General features: G+C 35.0%; 1 long non-coding RNA gene and 2 pseudogenes across 11 annotated transcripts; 2 read left to right on the plus strand and 1 right to left on the minus strand.

The window, feature by feature from the left end:
* Positions 1 to 26: 26 nt before the first annotated feature.
* Positions 27 to 24135, minus strand: LOC147385193 (uncharacterized). 10 transcript variants are annotated; one of them, XR_015172671.1, is made up of 8 exons: positions 23591 to 24130; positions 19467 to 19617; positions 18657 to 18743; positions 4517 to 4728; positions 3729 to 3809; positions 2968 to 3002; positions 1630 to 1804; positions 27 to 419 (listed from the first exon to the last, which is right to left on the minus strand). It is a non-coding gene; the product is annotated as an uncharacterized LOC147385193 (long non-coding RNA). The 10 variants fall into 10 exon arrangements; XR_015172670.1 differs by lacking the exons at positions 18657 to 18743; positions 19467 to 19617; positions 23591 to 24130 and adding exons at positions 4977 to 5063; positions 5787 to 5937; positions 9901 to 10439; XR_015172669.1 differs by lacking the exons at positions 18657 to 18743; positions 19467 to 19617; positions 23591 to 24130 and adding exons at positions 4977 to 5063; positions 5787 to 5937; positions 9901 to 10436 and having other exon boundaries at positions 4517 to 4653.
* On the plus strand, positions 7927 to 9583 carry LOC147385194 (serine/threonine-protein kinase STN8, chloroplastic-like; annotated as a pseudogene).
* On the plus strand, positions 21617 to 23273 carry LOC147385195 (serine/threonine-protein kinase STN8, chloroplastic-like; annotated as a pseudogene). Its single transcript, XR_015172664.1, has 2 exons — positions 21617 to 22392; positions 22496 to 23273. The product of XR_015172664.1 is annotated as a serine/threonine-protein kinase STN8, chloroplastic-like (transcript).
* Positions 24136 to 25310: the final 1175 nt, after the last annotated feature.

Consider the following 25310-nt stretch of genomic DNA (forward strand, 5'->3'; position numbering starts at 1 on the left):
TCCAAGATAAAGAGGAACATGAAATATTTATAGATAAACTGACACATTTACTGAAATAAATATAGGTTCATAAACTTTACACATATTTAATCAAGGACTTTATACATGCATGCTTCATAAATGTATTTGAAACAATGAGTATAAAACAATCCCATTCAATCTCTCTCTTAACACATCCTAAAATGATGACTCGTTATTTATTCATTAGTAGTAAACAAGAGCATCTAAACAGAGATTAATCCTTATATCTCAAACAATTTGATTAAGGTGTTCATTCATGGTGGTGTATTTCACATCAGGATAAAGCTTAAAAGCTTCAACTCCAAATGAAGGTTCAATCTTAAAGTTGATGCGGTCTCCCTTCACTAAAACTGAGTGAGTGGCTGATAATATGAAGTTTATTGATTGATTCACGGCCTCTGCACCAACAATCAGACAAGAGAAATACAACAAAATAAACATCAGGCGATATTATAAAACATATAAAAGTGAGCCAAGAAATCCAGTTTTTAAAACACCATATCAACCACCATCATCACCACCGCTGCCATTGCACCACCATGCCAAATACAATGTGAAATATTTAACCGTTTGTTCTCTATTTGGATTTTGGATTACTAGTTATGAAAAAATATTCTAAAACAAATTATTTCTAATAAATTTTTTGATATAAAATGGATAAGAATGGTGTTCGAAATAGGATTAGGTAGAGGAAAAATTGCAAGAAAACAATCCAGGTACTAAAAGAACAAATTCAATTGTATGGCAAAGTATAGCACAACAGTCCATAGAGCTTATTGAATCTACTAGACCATATTAGGGAGTTGGCGAGAGGGTGGTTTATTATCTTCTCTCACACATTATGAGATGAAAGTGGTCAAGTGGATTCTCAAGCTAAAAATAGTGTACAAAGAGACTTTCTTGTATATTGGAAACTATGTTCTTGTCTTCTTGATGTCACATTTCTAAATATATAACACATTGTTACTTAGCAAGAAAATGTTAAAATTAAAATAAAAAATAAAAGGTGGAGCAAAGTTTTTCTATTAACTATAGCAGAGATACTTGTTTAGCATGCACCAATAAATTTTAAAAATGAAGCTCGAGTATAAAGCTAGTTATATAATAGTCTTGAACCTTAATCTACGACTTTATACTTAATAAGAGTATAATGAGGATGCTTCCTAGGCATAGCAACTCCATAAAAACCCCATAATGGTTTTTTTCCACAAGTTGAATAAATTACTTTATATTTGATTTCCATTGCTTGCATTTCTGAAAAAGAAAAATTTCAGATTGTTGTGGTTCAATTCTAATTTAACTTGTGCATTTTCCATCACTAACTGTAATTGTGTCATCTAGTAGAAGAATAATAGCTTTTATTACACTATTCCTCTCAACACCTACAAAGCCTAGAATGAATGCGATCTCATTTGTTAATGGCCAGAATTTAATTCTAGACTGCCCGTCAATCAACCTATAAAGTGTGAATAGTGTGTATGTCGTGTGCTAGTACTGTTTTAACATACGAGTTCTTAAAAGGAGTAAATCATGGCTATAGTAACAATCAATAGCCCAAGCTATACACAGTCAAGATTATACACATAAACAACTTGCAGAAGCCTTTACCTCAGATTTATGACCTTCAAGCTGGCTAGTAGAGTCATTTGAGACACAAAAATTATGTTGAAGTATGCTAGGGTCTCTATTTTCAGAAGACTATGCGTGAAATCCATGCCAAAGCACCAATTATTGTTTGATGCCCACCCATGGTTCAGACCTTACATCGAATGCCATGCCACATCTGTCACAAAACACCAAAGCATCCAATGCAAAAAATGATTTTTAGTGCATGAATATCTTTCCAGACTAAAGAGAAGTGTAAGAGCAAGGATAAAAATCTGTATCCACAAGATATTTGCAATCCATGTTCTATTGAATCAAGAATATGGATCATCAAGTGATGACATTCAAATCCAAGGGCATTAACAATGATGTTGAAGTTGCAAACCGAAAGTTTTCTAGCGGGTGATCCTAATTCTATATGATAATATTCACTTCTTTTTTTCGGAAGGGTAAGCTGGAGTGCTGGACTTGAACCCACGACCTCAAAGTGCTTTGCAATGTGTCAAACCAACTGAGCTGTAGGTCTAAGCCCAAATATTCACTTTATTTGTCCACACATGCCTTTCTCTACACTATTCCAACACAACTTCTTATATGACTAAATTTTCCCTGAATGAAGACCTTACAAATTTCTGAGTGGTGACTTCATCTTTTGGGGTACTTCAATATATATTGGAGCAGGTTTCACATCCCAACCGGTATGAGTGTTTATGCCTTAATTTGTGTATTGTGTTTCTAAATTCCTTGTATCATTTGCTGCTAAAAGTTTTTCAGAAAAACTTGAATAGAGCATTCAAATTATGGGAACTAGGCTACCTAACTAGTTCTCATAAAATCATCCGTTAGATTTTTATTCTTGGGATAAAATCATCCTCGAGATATATGATATTAAAATAATATAAATTTCATCCGTTAGATTTTACATGATTGGGATCACATGTTTTCTCATGAGTCATTGAAACCTACTCATTAGTAACTGAGAGTTTGCTTGATTTGGTTCATATGACTTCGGCTAAATCTTTTGCATGCATGAACCAAACAATGGACGGGAGCGACGGTGAACACAGAGGCGGTTTCATCCACTCACCACCACTACCTCCCAAAGCTCCTTGGTAGAGGCTTCCATCATTGGTGAGCTCGGTCCATAGATGAATCCGAGAGACCTCACTTATACATCATATAAGCCTATTGAAATGCAATATTTATGAAAATTCAAACATGTAATTAACCATTCAAACCCCTGTTATTTTTCATGAGAAAAGAGAAAGGGGCTTGCTCCCTTACAATCATACAAAGCGAAAGAGAAAAGCGTGGGAAATTTTAACATGACAAATATATTACCTATTCCAAGCTTCTTTCCCACTTGTGCTTCTTACCTGCAACATAATCAAGACAAAGGAGATTGTTGGTTGAGACAGGAATTACGAGACAAAATGAATTAATAATGCCTGATATGGGCTGTTTTCAAATTACATTTTTTAGCTTGTTTCAAAACTTCTATGAGAGAATTAAATATCACTGCAGAGTTCAGAAGGTAGAAATTGTCTGAGTGTGCTAGATGAAAATTTGAACTTGCAAGTCTTGAATTCTCAAGGATTCATGTGAAGCAAGACACCTCGTTTGGTGATATTCATGTGGTGAAAAATCTTAGATTGAAGCAGTCGTACAAAGCCACAATTTGTATAAATATGTCGGGTATATTAGGTGGACCCAATTAGAGGTGGGAAAATTGACAATGATAACAACACACTTGCATGAGTCAACTATACCTACTAGTGATGGGAGAGGTAAAACCTATCCAATCCAATATTACAAACATAGGTTTAAAGAAGATCAAAGTGTAATAAAACATTCTCGGATAGCATATTATATTCCAGGAAGAAGAAATATTAGAGAATTTTGACAACTACGGAGAAAGGTCATGCAATGCTTATATCAGCTCAACAACTTGCTTAATAAGCAAGCTTGATGCACCCTTTATTATCAATAAGAACGTTTGCCCCCTGAACGTTGAACTGACTCAGTCGACTAGTTTTGGAAATATAGTAGACTCATTTTTTTTCTCAAATTAAAAGTACCAATTAAAGAGAAGGGAGATATACCTCAATGTCTTTGTGCATTATTCCATTCTTTTGAAGATACCCCAGCCCTAGCAACAGTTGCTTCTTGTACATTTTGATAACCTATCAAACAAATGAGTATGGAACATATCAGTAAACCAAGCATACCAACTCTGCAGACACTGTGAAAAAAGCCCAATATTTGACAGACCTGCCTGTCAAATATGCCCGTCAAATATACTTATGAAAAAAAATATATGCCCCTCAAGTATTTTCTTGTATAATTTTTTTTGACGGTCCTGAACTGTCAAATTATTGGGGGATAAACTTAAAAAAATAAAAAATAAATCCATAGTTTATGAGCGTTGAATATGGAGGTTTAACAAACAATAGGACCGTCCTATAATTCACCAATCACAATAAACGAAATAAAAAAAAAAAAAAAAAAAAAAAATTAGAATAAAAAAATCATAAAACAAAGATCATTCATAGAAACCAAATCTTGACCACCCAAGAAAGTCAATTCACATCAAATCCAATTAGAAACAAAACACAAAACATATCATTGCAATACCAACTAATTCACAAACAACATAGTGTAAAAAAAAATTGTTCAACTAAAAGGAAAGACTGTCGACAAGACAAAATGTCAGAAAAGAAAAAAAGAAAGGTAGCTCAAAGAGATCAGAAATCATAAAAGAAAAAAAGAAAGGTAGCTCAAAGAGATCAGAAATCATAAAAGAAAACAAGCAATCAAACCGATGTACCATTAGAACTAATGGAAAGACTATTTGAATCTCTTCTCTATTCTTATCTTCTATGATACTAACCTTATGTCCGTTGCTCGAAGAATTGCATCTTATGGGTCATCTTAATTTTCTTCCAAATCTTCAAATCGATTGAGTTCTTAGTACATCTACTTCTGTTCTTCTTCTAATGGGAATTGTTCCTTTGGTACATGATTCACCTGAAATTTTCCATAATTGAAAGCTTTCCAATGTTGTATTTGTCGTGTTATGGCCTTTCGGCCTCTCCAGTGGATCTTACAAAAATAAAAATAAAAAAAATATATGGACAATTTTAGGCTTTTAAGAATCTCTTGAACTCAATTGTATATCTCCAAAATCAAAATTTTCAAAGAACCCAATTCAATAACCAAGATTTCTGTCCTTCTAACTGAGGATGATAAAAGGCTAGTTGTTACTATTGAACTAGAAAATAAACATTAGAGAATAAAAGTAATGGATTGTTGAGCTAGAAAATAAATTAAATTAAAGCAAGGAAACTTACACTGTCGTATTAGCCCTAAATCCTTCCTTCCGTTGTTCATTTATCCCAATAAGAAATGGCAGACTAGCTATAAAAACAAGTTCTCTCCTTCACCACAACGCATGAAAGGCATGTTCATTTGCAATTCGAGCCAATTAAACATACTCAATAAGAGAAAATATAATTATAAACAGGAATTGAAAGTTGCAATTGTATTAATTCTAGCAAATTCAAGGCAACCTTGTCAAGATTCAAAAAACCTAATAAATCCAGCAAAAAATAGCAAAATTTGAATTCTAGTCTCCAAAAGACCAATATATTTTGTTATAAACTTTGTTATAAAATCATATTAATTCTTGAATTGCCTCTAAAAACTTCTAGGATTTCGAATTGAAACATCGTACCTGAATCTTTGTTGATGCTAGTGGTGGGGGAAGATGAAGAAGCTTCAACTATTGCTTTTTTAATGAAAATCATGGGTAAGGCAAACAACAAGATAATAATGTTTGTTAACATAGAACATCTATGGTGATAATAAAACCCAGAACAACAATTAGTGTAAATTTGTGGAACTCTGTTAGTTGTAGAAACACCAATGGTACAACCTACAAATAACTTAAGAATTACTTAATCTGTTTCTCATCTACAAAGTTGAATCATAAATAAATAAATAAGGTTAAAAACAAGTTTTGAACAACTAAGATACATAATCCAGCTACTTTTCCAACAACTATCATCCTCATTCAACCAGTCACAAGGAGAAACCAAACTTGGACAAAATGATTTCAGAACAACCAAAACTCCAAGCATCAATTTAAGTAAGACTTGTACCTATTATTCCAATTTGGTTGAACGCTAGTTGTTGCCCCATCCAATAAGTGATGAGCAGGATTTCAATCTTCTTAGATCTAACATATTCAAGGCTTGGAGGCACATAAATCTCTTGCTATCAATTAGGCCATCCATCATAATTGAAAATATTCTGAGAGAAAAAACACAAAGAAGTAATAAACCACACCATTTGAGTATTAAGAGCTTTTAGAGCAAAGGGTCTGTTTGGTAATCCCGTAGTTCCATGTCTTTTGCAAGGTGGGGATGGAATTAAAAAGGGAAGAGCCTATGAAGGATTAGCTCTATTTGTCCATCCACTATACTGGACCCACCCACACAACAATCCACCAAAACTTTGTTTCACTTGGCCAAAATAGATTATAAAATATTTCAAATCTGCACTTCCTTGCTAAGTCTTTATGAACATTTCCCAAACCATATTTCTTAAGAGTTTACAGATAAGAAAACATGAAACAAGTCCTACAATCAGTACATGAGAAGTACTTCTCACAGTTAGCTAAACCTACTCCACCCCACCCCACATTTGTTTAATGAAAATCTAACAGAGCAATCTAGGTATAATGATTCTTAATTTCAATGACCTCATTAAAGGATAGTTTCCCAAATTTGGGTCAAATCCTTTCGTATTCTCCATTTTAATTTCACAACCTAATCATCTCGAGAAGAAAAAAAAAAAAAAATGAATCTTAGGCCATGGGTTCAAGTTCATCTTAACTCTAAGAAAAAAAAATGAAATATCGATATCCATGAGATGGTTTTCTGTTTATTTAGTTGCTTAGAATGCTCGTTTTGTTAACAAAAAATGCATACCAAATAAGAAATATTTCAAAATGAACAAATTCCCTTGTCATAAACTTGTGTCCCTCTGTTTAATGTAGGCAAGAGTATCTTCAGCCACTAATTATCAAGAAAGTAAAATCAAAATGAAGCAGAACCTGAAATTTAGTTGAAGTTTTGTACCATCACAGAAGGTTTCAGCTGAGCATGCATTATTACATGGTTGATAAGTAATAAATTACCATTTACAATAGCAATATAGCATAGGTTGATATTAATGCAGTGATGTTACCCTATATGTTTTCCTATATTTCAAGACAATAAGTACAGTAAAGTGACCTTTCAAACATTTTAGCCAATCAAGAGCACTAAATTTGCCTAAATTCATTTAATGTGCCTACTAACATAAAAAAAATGCATGACAATATATCTATTGAAGTAGATATTAGTCTCTGAAATTAAGCATCTTTGCTCTCATTAGTATTTTGTTGTACTCAAAAAGCTAGTGGGAAGATAGGCCTTTGGGGTCCATTAGTGCTTGATATATATATATTAGTGGTGTAGATACGTGGGATTCGAAACCTTTGGGGAGGTTTGAGGTAATCTACATGGGTTTAGGAGTTGCCACCATTCAATTAAAGTGTGAATGGACACTATAAAAGGTTTTTTAAAATCTGTTTTTCGCTTGTAGTGACTCACATATCCAAAGATAAGCGGAAATGGTCTACCTAGAAATATAAGGTAAGGAGGTTTGGTTGAGGGATAAGAAACCTCTTAGGTGAGTTGGCAAGAAACTTAGGGAGTGATTCCAAGGAATCATCTTCTACTCCTAAATCTTCTTCTCTTTATCTTCTATTTTGTTTGATAAAACCCTAAATTCCAAACCCCTTGATAAATCTCCCTAACTTGTTTCCATTAACATCTAGAAAACACCCTTGCTCTTTCACTATAGCTACCTAATCCCCAACAACCCTACATTTAATTTCAGTCAATTCTTATTGACTTTAGATTGGAATATTGCTGAGATTATATGTGGAGGTTGAACTTAATGGATTTTTTAAGAAAGAGTATTGCTATTGCCCCACCAAACTTTTACTAATGCCACACCGATTCCTATGATAAACTTCAGTAAAATGAAAGCGGGAGGACAAGGTGGCCCCTTAAAAGTACAAGATGCAAAACAACTAAGAAAAACCAAAGCAACAAAATAACAAAGCACTCTGAAGACTCCAAAGAGCACAACTCCTCCCATCTAAACACAAAGTCTTCAAAGAATACTCATTCAAATTATTTTCTCAATTTGCACCAAAAGAATAGTAAATCGAAAATCTCCAAGGTCACTTCTTAAGACGATTTTTCCATTGACACTGGTAAATGTACATTAAGTTGCAACTTTTGGGTTAATTTTGTTCTAAAATTTATCTGAGAATTTGATGGTTACCATTTTTCTTTGTCATGTATCCATTGTATAGCTCCGTGGGTGTTAAAAAATTCGACTCAGACCTCTTATCACCTTGTTTGACACCACAAACTTGGTTTTGAAATCCGTCCACACCAATTTGCTTCCACTTTTCTTCCAACACAAAAGATAATATATTTTTTGCTGCCAAAATAAGTTTATTTGTTTTATTTATAGATAGTGTATAGTACTATATGCTTGCATATGGAATTTCTGCTTGTTGCGTAACTTATTATAGGGAACCCATGTTCCAGGGAGATCAAAACTTAACCAATTACATGAGGGATTGCAGCTTCCCTTTGAACTTAGAGTCCATTATGTTTGGACGCATCTTACAAGGACAAGACTCGATTGAATGGAATGCTGTGATCATCAAACAAATTATGCGTCACATTATAACTTCTCTCAAGAAGATTCATGACAATGGTATTATTCACCGAGACATTAAACCAGCCAACTTAGTGGTAACAAAGAAGGGACAGATCAAGCTCATAGATTTTGGAGCTGCCACAGACCTTCGAATTGGCAAAAACTATGTTCCCAACCGTGGTCTACTCGACCCAGATTATGGTCCTCCTGAGTTATACGTGCTCCCAGAAGAAACACCCATCCCTCCCCCAGAGCCCATAGCGGCTTTACTTTCTCCTATGCTTTGGCAGGTATAGTTTTCTTCCTGACGTGTACCACGGACGTCCTCTTATTGAAAACTCTGTAAAATTCGTTCTTCGAAATGTTAATGTTTGGTTTTGTTTATGAATTCAGCTTAACAGTCCAGATTTCTTTGATATGTACTCGGCCGGAATTATACTATTGCAAATGGCTATTCCCACCTTAAGAACGACATCGGGTTTATAGAATTTCAACTCGGAAATAAAGACAAATGGATATGACTAAAGTGGAGAGAAATCGCTCGAATGAGACCCGACTTACAGCTTCTTGATCTTGATTCTGGTAGAGGTTGGGACTTGGCTACAAAGCTTATTTCCGAGAGAGGTTTCCTTAGAAGAGGGAGATCATCGGCTTCTGCTGCACTAAGGCATCCGTATTTCTTGTTGGGTGGTGATCAGGCGACCGCGGTTCTTTCGAAACTAAGCTTAAGCAAGTAATCATTTTCTCAATTATGTAAGTATTGCATTGTTTTCTTCCCTCTATATTTTCTTCGATTACTTCTCTTTGAGTTCATGAATTCAAGTCTAGCTTACGTACCAAAACAAAATGTGTACTTGATGTTTATAGATGACTTGAGTAAAATTAAGGGAATTTTCGATCATTTTTTATTCTTTTTTTTGTTTGTTTGTTTTCGAGAAAGATTTCCTGACCTTTTCTTCCTCATTAATTCTATCGTCTCTTCCCAGATGTTATAAATTTTGACGATATTAATTCTTTTTGACCGATTCATCCTCTTTGATGCAGTCTGGTAAGAGTTTTTTGCCAAAAACTTCTCACAAAGTCCCATCTTTGTGAAGTCACCCTGCTAAGATCTATGAAAATGCCGTAACTTTCTCATGTGAGTTTGAATACTGATAGCTTGCATTTAAAATATTTTTTTCCCGCTATTTAACGAAAACAAAGAATCGAGAAAATCTTTTGTTTGCCTTTCAATATAGAACTAAGAATCAGTGCCCTTTAATATTTGCTAAATTTCTGTTTTTATGATTTGTAAGACATATTCTCAACTATCCTAATAGTTGCAAGACAAGCATCTGAACAAAGCTGTTCCATCAAAAGTAGAAACAAAAATGGATTCTCAAACAAAGAAAATCCAATACAGAAAGACAACAATCACAAAGGCGTAAATAATTGAAATATATAAAATAAAATTTTAGAAAATTTAAGAGAGAGAGAGAGAGAGAGGACCTGAATATGCAGGGTATGTTGATCATGACAGTAGTCTTAGAATTAAGGTGTCCACTGATGAAAAACGTAATCATCCCAACAACATCCAACGTTTAAGAAAAGAAAACCCAATCTCTCTGTTTCGCTGTCTGTCGCTCTCTCTCTCTTGAAGTCTTTGGCTTCTTTAACATTTGAAGGAAACGCTTCTGAATCTTGAAGAAGTCTCGGTCGCACCAGCCATTCCTACCCAGCCTTAACATTTATGGATTGAATGAAACACACTCCACTCTCCCCCAAATCGGTGTTTCCTCTCTCGGTAGTAATGTTTGATGTGAATCGAGTCCGCAATACATTCATCTTCAACAAGGCTTCTCTCTCTCTTCTTTGGGTATATTTTCTGTTTTTTTTTTTTTTTTTTTTTTGACGTTCATATTTAGATCAGGAAAACTTGGGCGAGAACATCAAATGCATCTTCGAGTTGACATTAAAATCACTCTTACAAACTTGTTGGCGAATTTTGGGGCGGGATCGACTCGGAAAAAAACAGCAATTTTTTTATTTTCTTATTTTTGACATCAACTCTTCAAAAATTCTAACCGGACATAAGTGGACTGAGCCAACTCGGTCAACAGAGTCAACTCGGTGATCTGAGTCAATTCGGGGTACTGAGTCAAACTCGTGCACTGAGTCAACTCGTTTGACCGAGTTAACTCGGTGACTGAGTCGACTCACTGCACTGAGTTTGGCTCGGTGACTGAGTCAAACTCGTGCACTGAGTCAACTCGTTTGACCGAGTTAACTCGGTGACTGAGTCGACTCGCCGTGCTGAGTTGACTCTGTGCCTGAGTCAAACTCGTGCACTGAGTCAACTCGTTTGACCGAGTTAACTCGGTGTACTGAGTCGACTCACTGTGCTGCGTCAACTCGTTTGACCGAGTTAACTCGGACACTGAGTTGACTCGATGAGCTTTGTTGACTCGGCCACTGTGTCAACTCGCTGAGCTTGAGTTGACTCGTTCGACTGAGTCTGCTCTTGCTTGAGTCAACTAGGTGGCTGAGGTGACTCGGTGAAGCACCTTGCTTTATTAATGAGCACCGGCAGAGCTAATAAGGAGCTGGTGGGGGCACACCTATACGTTTTCCTCAAATAGATGCCCCATTTGTCCCCACTCCCTCACCTCTCTCTCCCCATTTGCCCTCACACCCTCAATTTTTGCCCCTCCCTCCTTCAATTTTTTTGTTCACAACATTGGAAATGACCTAAATATCCTTTCCTTTAACTTCTAACCAAAAACCTCCTCCCTAAAATCATTCATCTTCAAGTTCTTCAACTATACAACTAACCATAGTCTGCCCCCACTACGAGAAAACCCTGGCCCCGCTCCTATTAATGAGGGCATGCTTTTGGAGCATTGAAAAGTTGTACATTTGATCGCTTGGCCATAGACGATTTGAATAATGACGAACATGCACAAAAGTGTGAAAAATCATTTAACGGTTAAAATTTTACTAACATTCCTATACTCAGTGGCATTTCCACATAATCGTGAGCTACAAAGAGGATTTGCAATTGCAATTGAACGAAGAATTGTTGACCTCAAGAATTGAATCATAAATTATGAGAATGTGCATAGTTTTTTTTTTTTTTTTTTTTTTTTTTTTTTTTTGTTTAAATATCCAATTTGATGATTATGTTGTAGCATTTGCATGTGATGTAATCAGTTGTGTCGACGGGCGAAAATGCGGGAAAGGCTCGGGTTAAGGAATTGGATGGCAAATCTGTTCAATGACAATCTGCAGATTATCGAGGAGGTTAGTTTTGTAGTTTATGTGATTCAATGCAATGGTATTGTATGTTCGTCCTGCTCTTTCGGCTCCAAAGCCAGGGTTGAAGGACCATAAAGTAATCAGCTGAGATCTAATATGTGATTTTTTAGCTGTTGGAAGTCTCAAGCCGATTAAAGGAATAAATGAATACGTTAAGCTTCCTTAATTGTATTATTTATATGTGTTGTTTAAGGATTTGGGATGTCAAGAAGAAGAATTAATTAAGAAGATATGAGAGATATATGCATGGAAAGAGGTTCAAAGATCCAGAAGATAAAGAAGATTATTCCAAGTAAGTTAAAAAGAGGTGAAGCCAAAGTAAAGCTTAGTAACCATCTATCTGAATGGGTTATTGCCATAGATAATTGCATGAAAGGAGGAGGATCTCATCATCATCAGATTGCCTTTAACACAACATTTTCTATTTTTCGAGTCCCTAAGAACACGCTTCAACTCAAGCCAAATGCTTATAGGCCCAAAATCATCTCCATTGGCCCTTTCCACACCGATGTTGAAGAGGTGCCTCTTAGGCATCTTGGCACGGCATAATAATAATAATCAGCAGCAAGACATCACTACTACTACTACTACTACTGTTACTGTTCTGAAAGAGGATGATGAGGAACTAGTCATAGAACCAGCAGAGAAAGCTGCAGCAGAACCTAATTGCATGAATGCAGAGACACTTTTCACGGCCACGAAAATTTTGGAAAAGAAGACTAGAGCGTGATACTCAGACTCCTTCAATGAGGAAGTCATCCCTAGTGATAAACTTGTTCTGATTATGCTTTTTGATGGTTGCTTTGTTATCGAGCTCTTGCGATTGTATAACAAGGTCTTCAATTAGGTATAACTACTCTTTAATTAATTACTATATACTCACTGACGATCTATGTATCTCATTCTCATCCTCATGTGCTAGCTAGCTTTTAATTCTAATTTATTAATTAGCATGTCATATTATATATATACACTACTAGTGTTATACCTACATATATACATTCTTCATTTTTTCTTATATATAAACAGTAATTACTTGGCTTGCTTTTGTCGTCAAAAAGATAGAATTTGTCGACCTTCAATCACAAATTATGGGAATTCGAAATGATGAAAATGTTGATCGGATATTTTTCGTTCTTCTTGTTTTTATATCCAATTTGATGACCATGTTATAGCATTTGCATGTAACCAGTTGTGTGGATAAGCTAAAATGTGGAAAGGCTTGGGTTAAGGAATTAGATAGCAAATTGGATTCAATGAGAGTTTGCATCTCTTCAAGGAGGATTGTTTTAGAGTTTGTGGGATTCAATGCAATGGCATTGTATGGTTGTCCTGCTCTTGCGGCTTCTATGCAAAAGGTGGAGTACCCTGAAGTAATCGGGTGAGATCTTGTATGTGTTTTTTTCTTTCTTGCATGCCTGAAATATATTAAAGGAACAAATGAATACGTCAAGCTTTCCTTGTTCTTTGACACTTGGTTATCAATTCTTATGAACTATGGGTATTTGGAATTTGAAGCATCCAGGACTCTAAAGATGCCCAATAGGGTGAGGATTCAAGGTAAAGTTTCATATTGTACCAAAAAATGATTGCAGAGAAGTATTGAATTTGTTTTTTTTTTTTTTTTTATGTATATTTATTTAGTGAATTGATAAATATGACTGACATGTATTAATTTATGTTATTTTATGACTGACATGAATTTTTTTTTTTTTGTTATATTTATTTAGTAAATTGATAAATATATATATATATATATATATATACAAAACCCTATTACCACTATATAAAAAAGACTTTAGACATCGGGTTTCACCTGATATCTAAAACTATAGCCATTAGTTTAACATCTGATGTCTAAAGTCAGAGCTTATAAACACCGGATTTCACTTCTTGATTGTTTTTTGTTTTAATTTTTTTATATATTTTAACAATTGTTCTATTTTATCTGCATACCTGAATATACAATTTCCAAGATAAAGAGGAACATGAAATATTTATAGATAAACTGACACATTTACTGAAATAAATATAGGTTCATAAACTTTACACATATTTAATCAAGGACTTTATACATGCATGCTTCATAAATGTATTTGAAACAATGAGTATAAAACAATCCCATTCAATCTCTCTCTTAACACATCCTAAAATGATGACTCGTTATTTATTCATTAGTAGTAAACAAGAGCATCTAAACAGAGATTAATCCTTATATCTCAAACAATTTGATTAAGGTGTTCATTCATGGTGGTGTATTTCACATCAGGATAAAGCTTAAAAGCTTCAACTCCAAATGAAGGTTCAATCTTAAAGTTGATGCGGTCTCCCTTCACTAAAACTGAGTGAGTGGCTGATAATATGAAGTTTATTGATTGATTCACGGCCTCTGCACCAACAATCAGACAAGAGAAATACAACAAAATAAACATCAGGCGATATTATAAAACATATAAAAGTGAGCCAAGAAATCCAGTTTTTAAAACACCATATCAACCACCATCATCACCACCGCTGCCATTGCACCACCATGCCAAATACAATGTGAAATATTTAACCGTTTGTTCTCTATTTGGATTTTGGATTACTAGTTATGAAAAAATATTCTAAAACAAATTATTTCTAATAAATTTTTTGATATAAAATGGATAAGAATGGTGTTCGAAATAGGATTAGGTAGAGGAAAAATTGCAAGAAAACAATCCAGGTACTAAAAGAACAAATTCAATTGTATGGCAAAGTATAGCACAACAGTCCATAGAGCTTATTGAATCTACTAGACCATATTAGGGAGTTGGCGAGAGGGTGGTTTATTATCTTCTCTCACACATTATGAGATGAAAGTGGTCAAGTGGATTCTCAAGCTAAAAATAGTGTACAAAGAGACTTTCTTGTATATTGGAAACTATGTTCTTGTCTTCTTGATGTCACATTTCTAAATATATAACACATTGTTACTTAGCAAGAAAATGTTAAAATTAAAAATAAAAAATAAAAGGTGGAGCAAAGTTTTTCTATTAACTATAGCAGAGATACTTGTTTAGCATGCACCAATAAATTTTAAAAATGAAGCTCGAGTATAAAGCTAGTTATATAATAGTCTTGAACCTTAATCTACGACTTTATACTTAATAAGAGTATAATGAGGATGCTTCCTAGGCATAGCAACTCCATAAAAACCCCATAATGGTTTTTTTCCACAAGTTGAATAAATTACTTTATATTTGATTTCCATTGCTTGCATTTCTGAAAAAGAAAAATTTCAGATTGTTGTGGTTCAATTCTAATTTAACTTGTGCATTTTCCATCACTAACTGTAATTGTGTCATCTAGTAGAAGAATAATAGCTTTTATTACACTATTCCTCTCAACACCTACAAAGCCTAGAATGAATGCGATCTCATTTGTTAATGGCCAGAATTTAATTCTAGACTGCCCGTCAATCAACCTATAAAGTGTGAATAGTGTGTATGTCGTGTGCTAGTACTGTTTTAACATACGAGTTCTTAAAAGGAGTAAATCATGGCTATAGTAACAATCAATAGCCCAAGCTATACACAGTCAAGATTATACACATAAACAACTTGCAGAAGCCTTTACCTCAGATTTATGACCTTCAAGCTGGCTAGTAGAGTCATTTGAGACACAAAAATTATGTTGAAGTATGCTAGGGTCTCTATTTTCAGAAGACTATGCGTGAAATCCATGCCAAAGCACCAATTATTGTTTGATGCCCACCCATGGTTCAGACCTTACATCGAATGCCATGCCACATCTGTCACAAAACACCAAAGCATCCAATGCAAAAAATGATTTTTAGTGCATGAATGTCTTTCCAGAGTAAAGAGAAGTGTAAGAGCAAGGATAAAAATCTGTATCCACAAGATATTTGCAATCCATGTTCTATTGAATCAAGAATATGGGTCATCAAGTGATGACATTCAAATCCAAGGGCATTAACAATGATGTTGAAGTTGCAAACCGAAAGTTTTCTAGCGGGTGATCCTAATTCTATATGATAATATTCACTTCTTTTTTTCGGAAGGGTAAGCTGGAGTGCTGGACTTGAACCCACGACCTCAAAGTGCTCTGCAATGTGTCAAACCAACTGAGCTGTAGGTCTAAGCCCAAATATTCACTTTATTTGTCCACACATGCCTTTCTCTACACTATTCCAACACAACTTCTTATATGACTAAATTTTCCCTGAATGAAGACCTTACAAATTTCTGAGTGGTGACTTCATCTTTTGGGGTACTTCAATATATATTGGAGCAGGTTTCACATCCCAACCGGTATGAGTGTTTATGCCTTAATTTGTGTATTGTGTTTCTAAATTCCTTGTATCATTTGCTGCTAAAAGTTTTTCAGAAAAACTTGAATAGAGCATTCAAATTATGGGAACTAGGCTACCTAACTAGTTCTCATAAAATCATCCGTTAGATTTTTATTCTTGGGATAAAATCATCCTCGAGATATATGATATTAAAATAATATAAATTTCATCCGTTAGATTTTACATGATTGGGATCACATGTTTTCTCATGAGTCATTGAAACCTACTCATTAGTAACTGAGAGTTTGCTTGATTTGGTTCATATGACTTCGGCTAAATCTTTTGCATGCATGAACCAAACAATGGACGGGAGCGACGGTGAACACAGAGGCGGTTTCATCCACTCACCACCACTACCTCCCAAAGCTCCTTGGTAGAGGCTTCCATCATTGGTGAGCTCGGTCCATAGATGAATCCGAGAGACCTCACTTATACATCATATAAGCCTATTGAAATGCAATATTTATGAAAATTCAAACATGTAATTAACCATTCAAACCCCTGTTATTTTTCATGAGAAAAGAGAAAGGGGCTTGCTCCCTTACAATCATACAAAGCGAAAGAGAAAAGCGTGGGAAATTTTAACATGACAAATATATTACCTATTCCAAGCTTCTTTCCCACTTGTGCTTCTTACCTGCAACATAATCAAGACAAAGGAGATTGTTGGTTGAGACAGGAATTACGAGACAAAATGAATTAATAATGCCTGATATGGGCTGTTTTCAAATTACATTTTTTAGCTTGTTTCAAAACTTCTATGAGAGAATTAAATATCACTGCAGAGTTCAGAAGGTAGAAATTGTCTGAGTGTGCTAGATGAAAATTTGAACTTGCAAGTCTTGAATTCTCAAGGATTCATGTGAAGCAAGACACCTCGTTTGGTGATATTCATGTGGTGAAAAATCTTAGATTGAAGCAGTCGTACAAAGCCACAATTTGTATAAATATGTCGGGTATATTAGGTGGACCCAATTAGAGGTGGGAAAATTGACAATGATAACAACACACTTGCATGAGTCAACTATACCTACTAGTGATGGGAGAGGTAAAACCTATCCAATCCAATATTACAAACATAGGTTTAAAGAAGATCAAAGTGTAATAAAACATTCTCGGATAGCATATTATATTCCAGGAAGAAGAAATATTAGAGAATTTTGACAACTACGGAGAAAGGTCATGCAATGCTTATATCAGCTCAACAACTTGCTTAATAAGCAAGCTTGATGCACCCTTTATTATCAATAAGAACGTTTGCCCCCTGAACGTTGAACTGACTCAGTCGACTAGTTTTGGAAATATAGTAGACTCATTTTTTTTCTCAAATTAAAAGTACCAATTAAAGAGAAGGGAGATATACCTCAATGTCTTTGTGCATTATTCCATTCTTTTGAAGATACCCCAGCCCTAGCAACAGTTGCTTCTTGTACATTTTGATAACCTATCAAACAAATGAGTATGGAACATATCAGTAAACCAAGCATACCAACTCTGCAGACACTGTGAAAAAAGCCCAATATTTGACAGACCTGCCTGTCAAATATGCCCGTCAAATATACTTATGAAAAAAAAATATATGCCCCTCAAGTATTTTCTTGTATAATTTTTTTTGACGGTCCTGAACTGTCAAATTATTGGGGGATAAACTTAAAAAAATAAAAAATAAATCCATAGTTTATGAGCGTTGAATATGGAGGTTTAACAAACAATAGGACCGTCCTATAATTCACCAATCACAATAAACGAAATAAAAAAAAAAAAAAAAAAAAAAAATTAGAATAAAAAAATCATAAAACAAAGATCATTCATAGAAACCAAATCTTGACCACCCAAGAAAGTCAATTCACATCAAATCCAATTAGAAACAAAACACAAAACATATCATTGCAATACCAACTAATTCACAAACAACATAGTGTAAAAAAAAATTGTTCAACTAAAAGGAAAGACTGTCGACAAGACAAAAATGTCAGAAAAGAAAAAAAGAAAGGTAGCTCAAAGAGATCAGAAATCATAAAAGAAAAAAAGAAAGGTAGCTCAAAGAGATCAGAAATCATAAAAGAAAACAAGCAATCAAACCGATGTACCATTAGAACTAATGGAAAGACTATTTGAATCTCTTCTCTATTCTTATCTTCTATGATACTAACCTTATGTCCGTTGCTCGAAGAATTGCATCTTATGGGTCATCTTAATTTTCTCCCAAATCTTCGAATCGATTGAGTTCTTAGTACATCTGCTTCTGTTCTTCTTCTAATGGGAATTGTTCCTTTGGGACATGATTCACCTGAAATTTTCCATAATTGAAAGCTTTCCAATGTTGTATCTGTCGTGTTATGGCCTTTCGGCCTCTCCGGTGGATCTTCCAAAAATAAAAATAAAAAATATATATGGACAATTTTAGGCTTTTAAGAATCTCTTGAACTCAATTGTTTATCTCCAAAATCAAAATTTTCAAAGAACCCAATTCAATAACCAAGATTTCTGTCCTTCTAACTGAGGATGATAAAAGGCTAGTTGTTACTATTGAACTAGAAAATAAACATTAGAGAATAAAAGTAAATGGATTGTTGAGCTAGAAAATAAATTAAATTAAAGCAAGGAAACTTACACTGTCGTATTAGCCCTAAATCCTTCCTTCGGTTGTTCATTTATCCCAATAAGAAATGGCAGACTAGCTATAAAAGCAAGTTCTCTCCTTCACGACAACGCATGAAAGGCATGTTCATTTGCAATTCGAGCCAATTAAACATACTCAATAAGAGAAAATATAATTATAAACAGGAATTGAAAGTTGAAATTGTATTAATTCTAGCAAATTCAAGGTAACCTTGTCAAGATTCAAAAAACCTAATAAATCCAGCAAAAAATAGCAAAATTTGAATTCTAGTCTCCAAAAGACCAATATATTTTGTTATAAACTTTGTTATAAAATCATATTAATTCTTGAATTGTCTCTAAAAACTTCTAGGATTTCGAATTGAAACATCTTACCTGAATCTTTGTTGATGCTAGTGGTGGGGGAAGATGAAGAAGCTTCAACTATTGCTTTTTTAATGAAAATCATGGGTAAGGCAAACAACAAGATAATAATGTTTGTTAACATAGAACATCTATGGTGATAATAAAACCCAGAACAACAATTAGTGTAAATTTGTGGAACTCTGTTAGTTGTAGAAACACCAATGGTACAACCTACAAATAACTTAAGAATTACTTAATCTGTTTCTCATCTACAAAGTTGAATCATAAATAAATAAATAAGGTTAAAAACAAGTTTTGAACAACTAAGATACATAATCCAGCTACTTTTCCAACAACTATCATCCTCATTCAACCAGTCACAAGGAGAAACCAAACTTGGACAAAATGATTTCAGAACAACCAAAACTCCAAGCATCAATTTAAGTAAGACTTGTACCTATTATTCCAATTTGGTTGAACGCTAGTTGTTGCCCCATCCAATAAGTGATGAGCAGGATTTCAATCTTCTTAGATCTAACATATTCAAGGCTTGGAGGCACATAAATCTCTTGCTATCAATTAGGCCATCCATCATAATTGAAAATATTCTGAGAGAAAAAACACAAAGAAGTAATAAACCACACCATTTGAGTATTAAGAGCTTTTAGGGCAAAGGGTCTGTTTGGTAATCCCGTAGTTCCATGTCTTTTGCAAGGTGGGGATGGAATTAAAAAGGGAAGAGCCTATGAAGGATTAGCTCTATTTGTCCATCCACTATACTGGACCCACCCACACAACAATCCACCAAAACTTTGTTTCACTTGGCCAAAATAGATTATAAAATATTTCAAATCTTGCACTTCCTTGCTAAGTCTTTATGAACATTTCCCAAACCATATTTCTTAAGAGTTTACAGATAAGAAAACATGAAACAAGTCCTACAATCAGTACATGAGAAGTACTTCTCACAGTTAGCTAAACCTACTCCACCCCACCCCACATTTGTTTAATGAAAATCTAACAGAGCAATCTAGGTATAATGATTCTTAATTTCAATGACCTCATTAAAGGATAGTTTCCCAAATTTGGGTCAAATCCTTTCGTATTCTCCATTTTAATTTCACAACCTAATCATCTCGAGAAGAAAAAAAAAAAAAAAATGAATCTTAGGCCATGGGTTCAAGTTCATCTTAACTCTAAGAAAAAAAAATGAAATATCGATATCCATGAGATGGTTTTCTGTTTATTTAGTTGCTTAGAATGCTCGTTTTGTTAACAAAAAATGCATACCAAATAAGAAATATTTCAAAATGAACAGAATTCCCTTGTCATAAACTTGTGTCCCTCTGTTTAATGTAGGCAAGAGTATCTTCAGCCACTAATTATCAAGAAAGTAAAATCAAAATGAAGCAGAACCTGAAATTTAGTTGAAGTTTTGTACCATCACAGAAGGTTTCAGCTGAGCATGCATTATTACATGGTTGATAAGTAATAAATTACCATTTACAATAGCAATATAGCATAGGTTGATATTAATGCAGTGATGTTACCCTATATGTTTTCCTATATTTCAAGACAATAAGTACAGTAAAGTGACCTTTCAAACATTTTAGCCAATCAAGAGCACTAAATTTGCCTAAATTCATTTAATGTGCCTGCTAACATAAAAAAAATGCATGACAATATATCTATTGAAGTAGATATTAGTCTCTGAAATTAAGCATCTTTGCTCTCATTAGTATTTTGTTGTACTCAAAAAGCTAGTGGGAAGATAGGCCTTTGGGGTCCGTTAGTGTTTGATATATATATATATATATATTAGTGGTGTAGATACGTGGGATTCGAAACCTTTGGGGAGGTTTGAGGTAATCTACATTGGTTTAGGAGTTGCCACCATTCAATTAAAGTGTGAATGGACACTATAAAAGGTTTTTAAAAATCTGTTTTTCGCTTGTAGTGACTCACATATCCAAAGATAAGCGGAAATGGTCTACCTAGAAATATAAGGTAAAGAGGTTTGGTTGAGGGATAAGAAACCTCTTAGGTGAGTTGGCAAGAAACTTAGGGAGTGATTCCAAGGAATCATCTTCTACTCCTAAATCTTCTTCTCTTTATCTTCTATTGTGTTTGATAAAACCCTAAATTCCAAACCCCTTGATAAATCTCCCTAACTTGTTTCCATTAACATCTAGAAAACACCCTTGCTCTTTCACTATAGCTACCTAATCCCCAACAACCCTACATTTAATTTCAGTCAATTCTTATTGACTTTAGATTGGAATATTGCTGAGATTATATGTGGAGGTTGAACTTAATGGATTTTTTAAGAAAGAGTATTGCTATTGCCCCACCAACTTTTACTAATGCCACACCGATTCCTATGATAAACTTCAGTAAAATGAAAGCGGGAGGACAAGGTGGCCCCTTAAAAGTACAAGATGCAAAACAACTAAGAAAAACCAAAGCAACAAAATAACAAAGCACTCTGAAGACTCCAAAGAGCACAACTCCTCCCATCTAAACACAAAGTCTTCAAAGAATACTCATTCAAATTATTTTCTCAATTTGCACCAAAAGAATAGTAAATCGAAAATCTCCAAGGTCACTTCTTAAGACGATTTTTCCATTGACACTGGTAAATGTACATTAAGTTGCAACTTTTGGGTTAATTTTGTTCTAAAATTTATCTGAGAATTTGATGGTTACCATTTTTCTTTGTCATGTATCCATTGTATAGCTCCGTGGGTGTTAAAAAATTCGACTCAGACCTCTTATCACCTTGTTTGACACCACAAACTTGGTTTTGAAATCCGTCCACACCAATTTGCTTCCACTTTTCTTCCAACACAAAAGATAATATATTTTTTGCTGCCAAAATAAGTTTATTTGTTTTATTTATAGATAGTGTATAGTACTATATGCTTGCATATGGAATTTCTGCTTGTTGCGTAACTTATTATAGGGAACCCATGTTCCAGGGAGATCAAAACTTAACCAATTACATGAGGGATTGCAGCTTCCCTTTGAACTTAGAGTCCATTATGTTTGGACGCATCTTACAAGGACAAGACTCGATTGAATGGAATGCTGTGATCATCAAACAAATTATGCGTCACATTATAACTTCTCTCAAGAAGATTCATGACAATGGTATTATTCACCGAGACATTAAACCAGCCAACTTAGTGGTAACAAAGAAGGGACAGATCAAGCTCATAGATTTTGGAGCTGCCACAGACCTTCGAATTGGCAAAAACTATGTTCCCAACCGTGGTCTACTCGACCCAGATTATGGTCCTCCTGAGTTATACGTGCTCCCAGAAGAAACACCCATCCCTCCCCCAGAGCCCATAGCGGCTTTACTTTCTCCTATGCTTTGGCAGGTATAGTTTTCTTCCTGACGTGTACCACGGACGTCCTCTTATTGAAAACTCTGTAAAATTCGTTCTTCGAAATGTTAATGTTTGGTTTTGTTTATGAATTCAGCTTAACAGTCCAGATTTCTTTGATATGTACTCGGCCGGAATTATACTATTGCAAATGGCTATTCCCACCTTAAGAACGACATCGGGTTTATAGAATTTCAACTCGGAAATAAAGACAAATGGATATGACTAAAGTGGAGAGAAATCGCTCGAATGAGACCCGACTTACAGCTTCTTGATCTTGATTCTGGTAGAGGTTGGGACTTGGCTACAAAGCTTATTTCCGAGAGAGGTTTCCTTAGAAGAGGGAGATCATCGGCTTCTGCTGCACTAAGGCATCCGTATTTCTTGTTGGGTGGTGATCAGGCGACCGCGGTTCTTTCGAAACTAAGCTTAAGCAAGTAATCATTTTCTCAATTATGTAAGTATTGCATTGTTTTCTTCCCTCTATATTTTCTTCGATTACTTCTCTTTGAGTTCATGAATTCAAGTCTAGCTTACGTACCAAAACAAAATGTGTACTTGATGTTTATAGATGACTTGAGTAAAATTAAGGGAATTTTCGATCATTTTTTATTCTTTTTTTTGTTTGTTTGTTTTCGAGAAAGATTTCCTGACCTTTTCTTCCTCATTAATTCTATCGTCTCTTCCCAGATGTTATAAATTTTGACGATATTAATTCTTTTTGACCGATTCATCCTCTTTGATGCAGTCTGGTAAGAGTTTTTTGCCAAAAACTTCTCACAAAGTCCCATCTTTGTGAAGTCACCCTGCTAAGATCTATGAAAATGCCGTAACTTTCTCATGTGAGTTTGAATACTGATAGCTTGCATTTAAAATATTTTTTTCCCGCTATTTAACGAAAACAAAGAATCGAGAAAATCTTTTGTTTGCCTTTCAATATAGAACTAAGAATCAGTGCCCTTTAATATTTGCTAAATTTCTGTTTTTATGATTTGTAAGACATATTCTCAACTATCCTAATAGTTGCAAGACAAGCATCTGAACAAAGCTGTTCCATCAAAAGTAGAAACAAAAATGGATTCTCAAACAAAGAAAATCCAATACAGAAAGACAACAATCACAAAGGCGTAAATAATTGAAATATATAAAATAAAATTTTAGAAAATTTAAGAGAGAGAGAGAGAGAGAGGACCTGAATATGCAGGGTATGTTGATCATGACAGTAGTCTTAGAATTAAGGTGTCCACTGATGAAAAACGTAATCATCCCAACAACATCCAACGTTTAAGAAAAGAAAACCCAATCTCTCTGTTTCGCTGTCTGTCGCTCTCTCTCTCTTGAAGTCTTTGGCTTCTTTAACATTTGAAGGAAACGCTTCTGAATCTTGAAGAAGTCTCGGTCGCACCAGCCATTCCTACCCAGCCTTAACATTTATGGATTGAATGAAACACACTCCACTCTCCCCCAAATCGGTGTTTCCTCTCTCGGTAGTAATGTTTGATGTGAATCGAGTCCGCAATACATTCATCTTCAACAAGGCTTCTCTCTCTCTTCTTTGGGTATATTTTCTGTTTTTTTTTTTTTTTTTTTTTGACGTTCATATTTAGATCAGGAAAACTTGGGCGAGAACATCAAATGCATCTTCGAGTTGACATTAAAATCACTCTTACAAACTTGTTGGCGAATTTTGGGGCGGGATCGACTCGGAAAAAAACAGCAATTTTTTTATTTTCTTATTTTTGACATCAACTCTTCAAAAATTCTAAACGGACATAAGTGGACTGAGCCAACTCGGTCAACTGAGTCAACTCGGTGATCTGAGTCAATTCGGGGTACTGAGTCAAACTCGGTCACTGAGTCAACTCGTTTGACCGAGTTAACTCGGGGACTGAGTCGACTCACTGGACTGAGTTGACTCGGTGACTGAGTCAAACTCGTGCACTGAGTCAACTCGTTTGACCGAGTTAACTCGGTGACTGAGTCGACTCGCCGTGCTGAGTTGACTCTGTGCCTGAGTCAAACTCGTGCACTGAGTCAACTCGTTTGACCGAGTTAACTCGGTGGACTGAGTTGACTCGATGAGCTTTGTTGACTCGGCCACTGAGTCAACTCGCTGAGCTTGAGTTGACTCGTTCGACTGAGTCTGCTCTTGCTTGAGTCAACTAGGTGGCTGAGGTGACTCGGTGAAGCACCTTGCTTTATTAATGAGCACCGGCAGAGCTAATAAGGAGCTGGTGGGGGCACACCTATACGTTTTCCTCAAATAGATGCCCCATTTGTCCCCACTCCCTCACCTCTCTCCCCATTTGCCCTCACACCCTCAATTTTTGCCCCTCCCTCCTTCAATTTTTTTGTTCACAACATTGGAAATGACCTAAATATCCTTTCCTTTAACTTCTAACCAAAAACCTCCTCCCTAAAATCATTCATCTTCAAGTTCTTCAACTATACAACTAACCATAGTCTGCCCCCACTACGAGAAAACCTTGGCCCCGCTCCTATTAATGAGGGCATGCTTTTGGAGCGTTGAAAAGTTGTACATTTGATCGCTTGGCCATAGACGATTTGAATAATGACGAACATGCACGAAAGTGTGAAAAAGCAATTAACGGCTAAAATTTTACTAACATTCCTATACTCAATGGCATTTCCACATAATCGTGAGCTACAAAGAGGATTTGCAATTGCAATTGAACGAAGAATTGTTGACCTCAAGAATTGAATCATAAATTATGAGAATGTGCACTGTTTTTTTTTTTCTTTTGTTTAAATATCCAATTTGATGATTATGTTGTAGCATTTGCATGTGATGTAATCAGTTGTGTCGACGGGCGAAAATGCGGGAAAGGCTCGGGTTAAGGAATTGGATGGCAAATCTGTTCAATGACAATCTGCAGATTATCGAGGAGGTT

This window comes from Akebia trifoliata, chromosome 15 (assembly GCF_017979445.1).
Source record: "Akebia trifoliata isolate Shusen 1 chromosome 15, ASM1797944v1, whole genome shotgun sequence".
Lineage (NCBI taxonomy): Eukaryota > Viridiplantae > Streptophyta > Magnoliopsida > Ranunculales > Lardizabalaceae > Akebia > Akebia trifoliata.